General features: G+C 37.0%; 1 long non-coding RNA gene across 1 annotated transcript in view; it reads right to left on the reverse strand.

Moving 5' to 3' along the window:
* LOC122531289 overlaps window positions 1–13,936 on the reverse strand; it is a 69,180-nt gene that overhangs the window by 46,724 nt on the left and 8,520 nt on the right. The window lies entirely within an intron of this gene.

A 13,936-nucleotide genomic window follows, 5' to 3' on the forward strand; every position in this document is an offset into this window, starting at 1 on the left:
ATAACGAAGTAAATTGACAAATATCAGTAAAAAAATCATTTTTATTCCAATTCATTCAATATAGGGGCGTTCAAGTGAAGAAAGTTTTGTGGTTTTAAATTTTGATGTGTTACGGATGTTACTGTCAGGTTTTAAATTTTGATGTGTTACGGATGTTACTGTGAGGTTTGTAAGATTTGCAACAAATTTGCTTCAACGTGACGAAGCAAATTGAAAAATATCAATAAAAAAATCATTTTTATTCCAAAGGAAAAAGGATAGAAAGTTCGTATGTGGAGTGTTATTAAGTTTCGACTATTGAGTGATAATTATAAAAAAATATTTCACGCGTAAGGACTACATCCGATAAAATAATGTCATAGTGAAGGGAAAGTGAAAGATACAGATCGTGAAACGCTGTTTTATTTCGTGAAATTTCCACTTTTGCTCGTTTTGTACAAAGAGATAGTACACGATCCCATAAAACCTAAGAAGACCCTCTCGAAGGTTAAGGTTAAGAGTAAGGCCCTTCTCCTGAAACCGGTATCGCAAACCATTCGAAAAGCTTATTCCATTTCACGCAACGTAGATCGCAGAAATAAGATTTATTCCCGTCGTCCATGAAATAATATTCTGCGCGCGTGATGCGTACATTTCTGTAATTGCATTCTATAGGAAAATCGAATTATTGAAGGTTGTTTTCTGAATTAAATATTCCGAGATTGCTTCACTCGTGCGCGAGGAAATTAAACTTCTGTTCTCAATTGAATTAAAGAGATGAATTAAATTAAATCAGAATTAAATCAAAAGTAAACAAACTTTAATCATAATTCCCTATCACAATTCCCGTCAAATTATTCTACAATATATATAAAAATTCAATACCATCCGCTCATAAAATTGGAACAAATATTATTTTTCCACGCTGAATCAAGAAGAGCAACAAAAATGAGAAAGAAACTATTTTCATTGAATAAAAATCCCAAAATTGATCACCCCTCTGTCAAACGAACCCTCCGAACTTCTTTAAGCAATGAAAAAAAAGGAAAAAATAAATTAATTCTTGCAATTAGAACAAAGACCTTCAAAACCATTTTTCTACAAAACAGAAACAAACCAAGGAAAAGAATAAAAATAACAGAGAAGAAAAATCTACAATATTGTACATAATTCGAGCTAATGAACAAAACAAAAATCCTAAAGTTACGTACTGTTCTATCAAACCCTCCAAACTTCTTTAACCAATGAAAGAAAAAAGAGAAATAATAAATTAATTAATTCTTGCAATTAGAACAGGAATCTCCAAAACAATTTTTCCACAACAAACCAAGAGAAGCAACAAAAATGAGAAGGAAAATTACAATTTTCTATATAATTCGCGTTAATAAAAACAGAAGAAAAATCCCAAAATTAACCATCCCTCTGTCCAACGAATCCTCCAAATATCTTCAAGCAATGAAAAAAAATAAAAATAAATAACAATTAAAAGGAAATAGAGAGATCCCTGCTGCCCGTGAGGAAAAAGCAAAATGAAGAATAGGAAAGAAACGAAGGAAAAGAGAAAAGGGAAGAGATGCCGCGAATTTTTCTCGTAGCGGAGGCTCCCGGTCCATTACACGCGGCTAAGAATGCATCAAAGCGGGCAGCGCGCGGCGCTCTAAAAGCCTCGGCGGATTCCCGATTTCTGACCACCGTCGAATTCCCCGGAAGCCTTTGGGGGCCCGGCGAGAACGCTTTCAAGCGTCTCGCACGTCCACGCGTACAGCCACGCCAACCGCCCTGCGAGGCGGTTTGTAACCGTGGGCGGAAAAGCTCAGATCAATATCAAGCGCGAATTGGAACGTTACGTGGTGAAAATCGACCCGTGACCTAGTGTGGACCCGCCCGTAGGTGCCGGCGCAGCCGGTGGCGCCATCCGAGACACATGAAAAGCGTTTCATCCGCGCGAAACTTGACACGCACGTGCGTGCGCGCAAGCGAAAGTTCACGTCGATCAAAAGTTCTACGCGGAGGAATTCGACGCGTTTCCAAGAGTGTCTCTTGGCTGTACTGACTGACGAGGGGCGGTGAGGGGAGAGAGATTTCTCCTCAGCGGGGATGCAACTCGATTAATCCTCAAATAGAGTTCCCGCGACGATTTTAATTGTCGCGAAAGAACATTCTCGCATGTCATCAATTACTCGAGTAATTTCGTTCCTAGTTTTATACACGTGCGTCTAAAGTACACTGTTCACAAAAATTAGGGGATATTTCAAAATGAATGTGAAGCGATAAAGAAAAGAAGCATTCAATTCTTTTTTTGTTAAACAAGAACAACTTTATAAAGAAAAATCAAATGCTTCTTTCTTTTATCGCCTCGTATTCATTCTGAAATATCCCCTAATTTTTGTGAACAGTAATTTTGAAACATAAATCAAGTGGTACGTTTCTGTTAACTTAACAATCGATGATCAATAATAGATCTTAATTGTCGTGGAAGAACATTCTCGCATGTCATCAATTACTCGAGTAATTTCGTTCCTAGTTTTATATACGTGCGTCTAAAGTACACTGTTCACAAAAATTAGGGGATATTTCAAAATGAATGTGAAGCGATAAAGAAAAGAAGCATTCAATTCTTTTTTTGTTAAACAAGAACAACTTTATAAAGAAAAATGAAATGCTTCTTTCTTTTATCGCCTCGTATTCATTCTGAAATATCCCCTAATTTTTGTGAACAGTAATTTTGAAACATAAATCAAGTGGTACGTTTCTGTTAACTTAATAATCGATGATCAGCAATAGATTTTAATTATCGTGGAAGAGCATTTTGACTTGTCAGTAATGTCGTTGAAATAATCGTTTTACATACGTGTATCTAAAATAGTTTAAAGACGTAAACCAAGCGGTGCGTCAACTTAATAATCGATGATCAATGATAGATTATCGATATAATCGTCGTGGAAGAAACATTTTCGCTTGTCATCAATTACTCGAGTAATTTCGTTTCTAGTTTTATGTACGTATATCTAAAATAGTTTAAAGACGTAAACCAAGCGGTGCGTCAACTTAATAATCGATGATAGATTATCGATATAATCGTCGTGGAAGAAACATTTTCGCTTGTCATCAATTACTCGAGTAATTTCGTTTCTAGTTTTATGCACGTGTATCTGAAATAGTTTAGAGATGTAAATCAAGTGGTACGTCAATTATAATCGATGATAGATCTTAATCGTCGTGAAAGAACATTCTCGCTTGTCAGCAACTACTCGAGTAATCTCGTTCCTAGTTCGATGTGTACGTAAATCAAGCGATACGTTTTTGTCAATTTAATTATCAATGCTCAATAATAGAATTAAAATTCGAATTTGAACAAAATCGCTACAAATTTTTCACGTTTATCACGTTTGTAATCTGTGTCTCAGATTTTTCTGGTGTGACGCAAGAAGTATTTTTCACGGTCGTATATATTTTTATGACAGCATCGTATTTACTGTTCAATTCACTGTTACGTAGTTAGGTCGGAGTTGCGTTAAATTTCGCATCGTTCGGTATTTATTTATGTTATTATTACTTCCGTGTGACTAAGCAAACACACTTCCAGCGTCTTAATTCCAACTCGCGTAGTTTGTTGAAGGTCCCCTTGCCCGACTGCTGCAATTTGGTTAATTCTCAGCCCAGAGTTTCTGCCAGGCTTTTAATTCCCACGGAAGGAAATTCTCTCATTTACTTTGCTACGCTTTCATACGCTGCGCCGATCCAATTATTCAAGTAATATCGCTGGCACGCTTTAGTTTCACACGCGACTCGATAAAACAGTTAAGAGACCCAAACACAGCGGAAGATGGCACGCTTGATACATTATGAATTTTAAGAGCTGGATTGTAATTTTTTGATGAACGTTTACGGAAGAGTTAAAAATGAAACGAAATATTGTACAGACACGTAAAATATTCTCTACCGAGATACCAGTTAATTACATATATTTCCAAAGATACGAATTTGCATAAAAGTTTGCAATCTAATAACTTTATTAGAGAAGAATATCGCTTCAATTCGTTATCAGTAATGAACGAAGAATTCTCAAAAAAAAATCCAAGATATAATACAAGATATAATACAAAAAAAATTCAAGAAAAAATGCAAGAGATAATTTTATGTATTTTTTTACTAATTAATGAAATTCAGGTTAAATATTAAATTTCCTGTCATTTGTATTGTCCGCTACTCTCTTTTAATATTCACTACGCTTACGTTTGATATAGCAGAAATTCATCAAATATGTTTTGCATTATTTGGAGTCGAGATCGCTTCTCTAGTAGAGTGTGTACGTATCTGGCCGGCCGGTAAGACGAGGAGCGAGATCCGAGTGAATTGAAGAACCGGATAGCGGGAACGATTGACGTGGGCGTTAGTTGCGTGAATGGGGATATTATAAAGGATTATAAACAAAGTGGCTGGGGGTTCTATTGAAGGATAATACCGAGATATAGGAAACTATGTCCGTGGTATATACAAGTGACGCAATCTTGGTTCGCTTATCCAATACTCTGTCGAGACTAGCAAGATTATTGCTAGCTATAAGATGTACTCGTTGTTCTCTATGTTTTTGTGCTTGTTACCAATAACTTTTACTTTCCGAGTCATTTTAATAACGATAATTTAAGTTTTAGTTAACTCAACACTATCAGCGGTAGTTATTAAGGTGAAATTGGTCCAATAAACGACAGGTTGTAAATGTATTGTACAAAGTTTATGCAATTTTTATTAAGCAATTTTACTATCTCGATAAGAAGTATTATACTTGTTCAAATTTCCCATAAAACAATAATTATTCTCTACATTCTTTAACATGTCTTCTGTTTATTTCTTCTGTTTCAGATAAGAGTACCAGAAACATATTCAAGTTCAGATTCTCCAAACTGTAAGTCGAATTGATAGATTATGCGTATGTATATGCTACATATAAATTTTATCGTTTATCTAGCCTAATAACTAGTATAATTTCTTTAGTCTCAGTTCTCAATACAATTTCGTTACATAAATTTTACACGAGCCAAAATTTTTCAAATCGCGCACGTCCATGCAGAATGATATTTTCGCAGAGGTAAATTCATCTTATCAACCTGTTAAACACTGAATACACAACAAGTACTCCGGTATTCTGAACTACGAAACACGTAGAAATAATCGCAGCTCGAATCGCCGCCCGGCCATATTTCCTCCGCGTCTTAATCAACTTTATCGCAGTCACCGCCCTAAATACTGACCTGCTTTCGAGAACGGGCAGGTTCATCAGGGGAACTCGCAACGATTGAGTCGCATGCGCCGCTTGTGTATCGCGTAATGGGCGAGCAACTTACGTTCCAGCTACTTATTTGCACAAGGAAAGTTCCGCGTGCACGTCAAGGCAACATATGGCGAACGCGGGCTGGGAGGGGGAGGGAAGCCACGGAGGATTACTATTAGAGTAGACCTAACATTAATTCCGCATGCGGTAGATTAGGACACTCGCTAGGTTTCCCCTTCTGCCACATATTTTCCCCGAGGTTCCTCCGTTAAACGCGAGGATTATTTAACTTCTGCCGAGGCGTCTTGCTCTCCCCTTGTTCGCGTGCTTCCGTTTCCCACGTAGAATAATTTCCTTTCCTCGCGAGTCTGGCTCGCGACTTCGTTCTGCTACTGTCCCCCCCCCCCTCCCTCTTTAAACTCTATCGATTACTACATTTTAGCTGAAGCTGATCTGTTGACTACTCTTCCGACGTGTGTGGTTCTTTGGTCATTTCTTCCGTGCAAAGTTCCATGAATTTTAAAAGAAACTGCTTCTCTCGCCGAGACGGAATATTGTAGAGATAATAAAAAGATAAGAAAAATTATTCATAATATGAATAATTTGTATTATGAATATTTAATAAAAATAATGATAATAGAACATATTATAAATATTTAATAAAAGCAATGACAATAGAATAAATATTATAAAATTACATATTGTACGTTACATAACATATTATAAATATTTAATAATATACTCTATTTTTAAATATTCAATAATTATAAATATTTAAAAATAATATAAAGTAATACAAAAGTAGAATATATTATAAATATAAAATAATATAAAAATAGAATAAATTATAAAAATATTATAATATATATAAAATATATATATATATTATAAATATTTAATAAAAATAATGATAATAGAACATATTATAAATATTTAATAAAAGTAATGACAATAGAATAAATATTATAAAATTACATATTGTACGTTACATAACATATTATAAATATTTAATAATATACTCTATTTTTAAATATTTAATAATTATAAATATTTAAAAATAATATAAAATAATATAAAAATAGAATATATTATAAAAATATTAAAAATATTATAATTTATATAAAATATATATATATTATAAATATTTAATAAAAATAATGATAATAGAACAAGAAATAATTAAACAAGACAAATAGCATTCAAACAACACGAATTAACAACTCAAATAAACTCTACTAACAACACAAACGACACTTTTAACAGCTCTCTCTCTCAACGCTCTCTCACGACTCTCACGACTTGGTTCTTCAACTCGCTCGACTCTGATCTTTTGAAAAAGAAAAGCGCTCCATGCTTACGTTGTGCTTCTCTCATCACATTCATATTTTATCGTACTTCTATGATCAACAAACAGGCCATCAGTTATATATAAACATAACTAAAATTATAACTACAGATTAATTATAATAACCGATACCACAATAGTAAGATTCTTCTTTTCTTCTCTGCTTCTTTTTTTTTTTTTTTTCATGAAAGTTGAAAGAGTCCAACAGCGAAGCTAACGAAATTTTCGAGTGCCATTCTCTGTCGTTCAATCTCGATCGATTTCCTCCGGTGAGAGACGAGAGGAAAGACGAAAATCATCGTTGTTTGGGAAATCGAATCGAAATTCTCGTTCACGTGTTCCGGATTCGATTGTGCCGTTGGAACATTGTCACTCTGACGCAACTAGGTATCGCTGTGCCAAGGTCTCCAGGCTTATTTATCGAACTTATTGTATTTCTAATAAACGCTCCACTTCAAATGGATTGTCACTCTAAATGGATTTCTCGAATCTATTTCAAGTCGCAGCGCTTCGCATGTATATATATTTTTATTCGTTTTAAAAACAATTGAAACAAAAAAACGCTTAAACTCGAACGAAAGTGTGTCGATGCAAGTTTCGTTTCACACATCGTGAACTTGATACTCACTGTCTGACCGCGGCCGGTATAATCTACTTCGATTGTACACTCTACTCTGCGAGCTTCACCAGCATTTTTCTAGCGATGGAGATTGTTGTTAATAGTAACATATCTAGCTAGATTCACAATCGGTTCATTTTCTTTTTATTTATTTACCTCTTTATAGTTTTATTTATCTCACAATTTGAATTTTAATCGAAAGTGTATCATTTTCCATAGTTTGATCGTATTTTACTCTGCAAGTTTCATGAGCATGTTTCTGCAAAACGAAGATTGTCGTCAATCTGGCTAGATTCACGATCGATTTGTTTATTTTACTTTTCATTTATTTACCTCTGTATAATTTTATTTATCTCAAATTGTCACAATTTGAGTTTCAATCGAAAGTATATCATTTCCCATACTGTACTTTGATCGTATTTTGCTCTGCAAGCTTCACGAGCAGGTTTCTGCAAAACAAAGAGTGTCATCAATTTGGCTAGATTCACGATCGATTCGTTTTTCTTACTTTTCATTTATTTACTTCTGCATAATTTTATTTATCTCGAATTGTCACAATTTGAATTTTAATCGAAGGTGTGTCATGTCCGAAAGATAATAGTTTCCAGATTAGCCGTCATCAATGTTTTACGCACGATGAATACGTAATTGGAATACGATGCGCTTTTAACCGATACGGTCATGCATCATTAATGCTCTAATGAAAGTACAATTGATATTCCCATCTGTCGATTTCTGTATGCTAACGAGCTTGTACGATGTCTTCGTATATCGTTAATCCTCATCCATATTGCCTTACGTCTGTTATCCATCCTTCGGATAGCAATATCCGAAAGGTGGTGCCTGGAGCCCGTACGATTCGCAGCGAGAAATTTGAATATCGTGATCGTGCAACGGTATATCGATCATTCCGAGCGAGAACCTAAGCACGAGAACGTAACGTTGCATCGTTGCTCGACGCTACGCAACGAATTATACAACCCACGTGGACCAAATAGAATTAATCGAAGCCCCATCCAAGGCTGCAACAGAAATTCTACAGAAATTCTATGTTCTACGGAAGAATTTAATTAGAATTGCCGACGACGCCAGATGAGAAACAGATGAATTAAAGAAATTAGAGGAGGGGGAGGGGGGGGGGAGTTACGCGGAAATATGTGCGGTACCGGGAGGAAGATGAATAGTTTAAGAAAAAAAATCTATGAAGCTTCTATGAAATTCTGAAAATAAATCTTCAAAGAACAGACCGAGAATCACCAAGAGTGTAAAATTTGAAAGAAGAAAGGAGAAAGCAAATTCGGACGGACAGAGTTTTCAGAGAGCAGAAAATTGGTCGTCAAATGTAAAATTTTCACCAAGGAAATTAAGAGATTAAACTGAAAACATGGCAAATTCTGACGGATTCGTATCGTTTGAATCCTCGATTTCTCTCAAGAAATTGTTTCGAGAGAAAGAGAGAGAGAGAGAGAGAGAGCGAGACAGGGCAGATTCTGGATGCAGTTGAAAAGGGGGCGTAGCCAATTGGAAGATTTACTTCCGACGGCAAAGTGTACGCATTACCTGGCTCGCGATTTATCGCCAACGAGTATATACGCGCCGCTTCGCTGAATAATAGCAGCACTCGCCGCGTGTGGTGAGCGCGTAACGCTCTCGCTCGCGCGCGCACCGAGGCCATACTAATTCCTTGTATAAATAAAGGACTTATCTCCGACCTGCACTCGTTCTCCAGACGTTATGATATACTAACCTCATTAGCATGAGGCGCAGCGAAGAAGTATGGCTTCGATAGGAGAGAGCCGGTGGGGAGGAGGGATCGACGATGCGGTTGAAAGTGAACTCTTTCGCTCGTGTATTGAATTCGTTTCGATGATCGATCGTCAGCTGTGATGATCCAGCTGTGTGTTTGCTACGATTTTAGCAGATCCGGCGATTGTTGCAGGAAATATCGGGGATTGGTGTAATTCGGAATTGATTAATTGCTCGTGAAAGTATTCGAGCGTTTATCGTACGAGAACAATTATTTTATTACAGAGAACGTTTTTGGAATTTCATTGACACTCTAACGAGAACACCAATATAATTGTATTAATAAAATTTGTCAACTAATATAATGTATGTTGATAAAATTTGAAAACAGTTTGAGAATGTATGTAGAAGGTACAAGATATTTATTTATGTTTAAAATAATTTTTTTTGAATATAAATAATGATATTTATTTATGTCAAAAATAGTTTTTTTGGATATAAATAATGATATTTATTTAGATTTAAAAAAAATAACTGCTCTTGATGAAGCTTCTTTGATATAATTTCTAACAATGGTATAAATATATATAATTGACAAAGGAGTATAATGAACTTAATGGGAAATTAAAGCAGAGGATATTTAATTTCATTTTAATTTTCACCGAAATATACGTGTCCACGGAGAGCAAACGATTGACTACTCAATAAACAACAAAGAAAAAGAGACGAGAGAGAGAGAGAGAGAGAGAGAAGAGGCGAGAGAAAACGGGTGGAGGAAAGAGGGAGGAAGGAATCACGGACAGCAGTGGAAAGTGGAGCAATAGTGGAGAGTTTCCGGGACGAGCGGCAGAGCCGCGTCCCGCACGACAATCGATCGCCGGGTCTAATCGATTCGATACTCCCACGCCCGTTCCAATCAGTGGCTGCACGACTTACACAAGACCACCAGCGATTGGTCGATGCTCGGTCGGTTGCGCTTCGTTTTCGTTTCGGGCATCGTCCATCGCGTTTTCCGGCAAGCCATAATTTTCGGCCGCGATCGCGCTCCGATATCAACGCGAATTTATGGCCTATTGATACTTTGCATCGGTCGCGTGCGCCTCTCCCCATCCCACCCACGTCCGAGTTTCCGAAACTTCCGAAACCCTGTTCTTTCGCCAGCGTAACGTGTCTGCATTCCCTTGCCCTTTGTACACACAGGGTGTCCCATACGAAATTCTCCACATGATTCGATACATTTTTCTCTAAACTGTTCGCCATAAAGAATTTTTAATAAATTTCTTCTTCTTCTTCTTCTTCTTCTTCTATTTTTTTTCTTTAATGTCGCATCGACAGCGAGGTCATTAGCGACGACGGTGCCATTAGATATGAGTGTAGTAGTTTATGTTTTTTGAGGTATTTTAGTACTCTTTGTATGTCATTTTGAGAAGTCAGGTTTATGTTTGCGTTGATCCCGGATTTCTGTGGTGTGGCATTCGTGCAGTGTGTGGGTTATTGTTAGTGGATGGAAATTTAATAAATTTCGAATACAAGTTTCAAATGAAACTTGCGTTGCTTTGAGGGGAGTATGTATTTGTAGCCACAAATCTTATCCAGATGGTTAGCTGATATCAAGATGAATTCAGCGACCTGGATAATGTTGGTACTCCAAGGTCATTCAACGCCTCTCAAAGCTTCGAAAAGGGTTGTTCCTCTATGACGTTCGATGTGATATATCCCCAAACAACGCAACGTTTTACTCGAAACATTTTTCTGTACAACGAATAGAAGTTTATTCGACAATCACATTCTCAGAGTAAGTATGCGTATCGTTCTAAATTACAGACGTAATTTCGATGCCGGTTACTTAGCGGAATGTAAGTAGAACGTGATTAGACACAACATAAATAGAACGTAACTTCATCGATCAAGTAGATTGTTTCATTGATTAAACATTGGAACGAGAATCTGCATGGCAATCACTATTAAATTTCTGCTGATTTCGCGCGAAGCACGAGAATGATCGACTAGACTCGCAAAATTTCCATGGAACAACGATCCAGAATAACGCGACGAAGTCTCTTCGACGAGTCTTTTCTCTTCAGATTGATCAATTTTTCGCGAGAAATCGCGTTTCTGTATTTTTAAATTATTTACTTTAGCGGGGATCCAACGAAAGCAGCGGGCAAAGTTTATCGTTCGAGCGTGGAAGTTTACCGCCGCGATAGTCTAGACAGGAAATTTTCGAACTTTGAACAGGTGAGAAATTAGCGTTTCGTCCGTTTGTTCGTAAAAACCTCCGCTATGTGTGCATAATACATCCTCCGTTAACGACTGTTAATTGATCTTTAACCAGTTGCCTGGAATTATGTTTCTCCTGACGCGTTTGAGGAACTTATTAACGCGTCCTCGGCCAATTTTAGAAGAATTATTTGCCGTAATACACTGTGACCAATTGATCCGTTGTTGCACCACACAGTTAAGTGATCCGCAAGTGTATAACAAATCGACGAAAGAAACGATCTACGTCAGTGCTGTAATTCTTGTCGCCTATTTTCAGAAGGATATCAATTCGCACGTGACAAAGGCACGGAACAGCGACTGCAAATTGTTTCAGAGAGTACGTTGAATTTGCAAGGAATTTTCTATCTAACATTTGTCTCAGGTTTATTTCTTCTTTTTTTTTAATTTCATTCATTTACAAAATTCGTGTTCATCATATACGATAAACTTCATTATTATTAATTTATCCTCAGTAAGACTTTTCGCGCGTCAGCGCACACGTTGATTGCAACCGGAAATGTTAAAAAGATTTTCGGAAAATGCTAAAAGAGGAAAAGGAAAGCGAGTGTTGCACAGAATCACGCGAACTGATATCTCCGATGGGGATACGCTCGCCGTTATTTGCAAACGCTCGCGTTTTTCCTTTCGTTTTCTCTTTCATCGAAAATACGAGACCCCGCGAGCTGGATGAACGAATAACGGATACCGAACGCGTTTGCATTATGTAACCATGTTTTAAAAGCCAGTCGACTAGGTAATTAACCAGTGTTTGCCGTGCAATTATAGGGAACGAGCTGTTTTCGATCCATTGCCGCGTACTTGAACGCGCGATGAGCATATCGTCGGCAGCGTTACGAACTCGCGATGAGAAAAGCACAGCCGCTCAGGCACATTTTCTAATTCAGCTACTATTCAAAGAATCTCAGGGACGTATAAATTATTTACTTAAGAAGCAATGTCCTCGCGAACGATTGAAATGGACTGTTTATTAACAACGTTGGTCTACGTGGACTTCCATGAAAAATTCACACGTTCGAGGAAGAAGGACAGATTAGAATTAGAAGAACAATTTCATTTATTAATCGTGGATCTATTTTCCTCTGTTGTCTGACTGAATCTCGCGCGTTGAAACGAATTTTGCGTGACAAACTGAGCAGCGAAGAAATACGTTTGGAGGAGAAAATAAATTGTAGTGAGTTGACCACGAGATTAAGGCACGATTCGTTCTGCTGTTACAAAAATGAATGACCGAGACGAAGGATAACGCGTGATGCAGATCACTCGCGCTAATATTCCACTAATGGACACCGATGTGGTCAACCTTGAAGAGATAAATTTCGTGATAAAGCTGATAATTAACGCCGCTAATAGCCGCTTATTATCTTGATATGGGGAAAACGTTGCAGAAACGAGTGCAAACTTCAACTGGAACGCGTTTAATTGCATCGCCCTGCACCGTGACTTCCGCCATTTTCACGCGAACGATAAACAATAATTGGAAACGAAACATTTCCTTCTTTGCATTTTCCTAAATTACATGTACACGTGTTTGATCGCTCAAATTTTGAAAATGCAAGATAAGTTCTATGCTACATATTTTTTATTGGAATATATATTATTGTACATGTACAGTATAATTTATTTGGATCAAATGTCAGTCAACGTCGGATCGAATGAAATTTAAGCTCCGCTTATTTAAATCTAAACTCCCACTGCACGAACGCGAGACTTCTCTGGTAGAAAGGAATCAGTGAGCTCCAATTGTATGAATTAAATTCTCTCTTCTTTACGTTATATATTTTTTTAAATTTCTGATGCAAGAAATTTAGTTTCAACATTAACTTTGACGCGATTGAAAGATTCCACTTCTCTCACTTTTTGTTACGTTATTTTCCATTATTTCATCGGCAATGTTCTCCAAGTTGTATCTTGATAAATTCTTTAACTGATAAGAAAACCGACACTGATTGATTTCCTACTTGTACCGTTTCTACGCTCTCGCGCATTCAGATTTTATCGATTTTTATCGCGCTCGGAAGTCTATTAAATTCTGCGAACTGTCGCGATTTTATCAAGCTTCCAAATCAATTGCAAATCTCGAGGCTCAAGCGTGGACATTGCGCGGATTTTAGAGTGAAAATTCGACCGAGAGTCCAAGTTTAAATATTTCAAAAATTCATACCTACCAACAAAGTATCAAACGTAAAGTTTCAATAAAATTCTGATTCTTTTGCAGTCTCGAATATTTTCGTGACATTTCAAATCGAGATTTAACAAGAATCCAGGAAAAGGTTTGGGAAATCAGAAGTCGAGTTTCTCCGATTTATACTTCTTACAACTCTGGACCACGATCTAGAAAAGTTATTTCGTGTCTTAAAAAATATTTCGAACGCAAATTCGGTAGAACTGTGTTTAATGTCGCTGGTGATACGCTGCAGAAATATGGCGCGGAATCAAAGCTCGATCGTTCTAATAATTAACGTGGCTGTGACGCATTACGACAGATAAGCGTAACAAGTAGTATAACATGTCGGGCGATTATTAACGCAGAACAGTCTTTCAAATGCGACTTTCTTGTTGATTATCACGCTGCTCGTAATTATCGCGATAGAGGAGCCGCGCGCGTTATTAGATGACGTAGGCGGTATTCAGTTTACCGATCGGAATTACGAACAACGCAATAATGACGAGAATGTACTAGCAGCACGTGCGA

The sequence above is a fragment of the Frieseomelitta varia genome, unplaced genomic scaffold, assembly GCF_011392965.1.
Source record: "Frieseomelitta varia isolate USP_RPSP 00005682 unplaced genomic scaffold, Fvar_1.2 scaffold_383, whole genome shotgun sequence".
Taxonomy (NCBI): domain Eukaryota; kingdom Metazoa; phylum Arthropoda; class Insecta; order Hymenoptera; family Apidae; genus Frieseomelitta; species Frieseomelitta varia.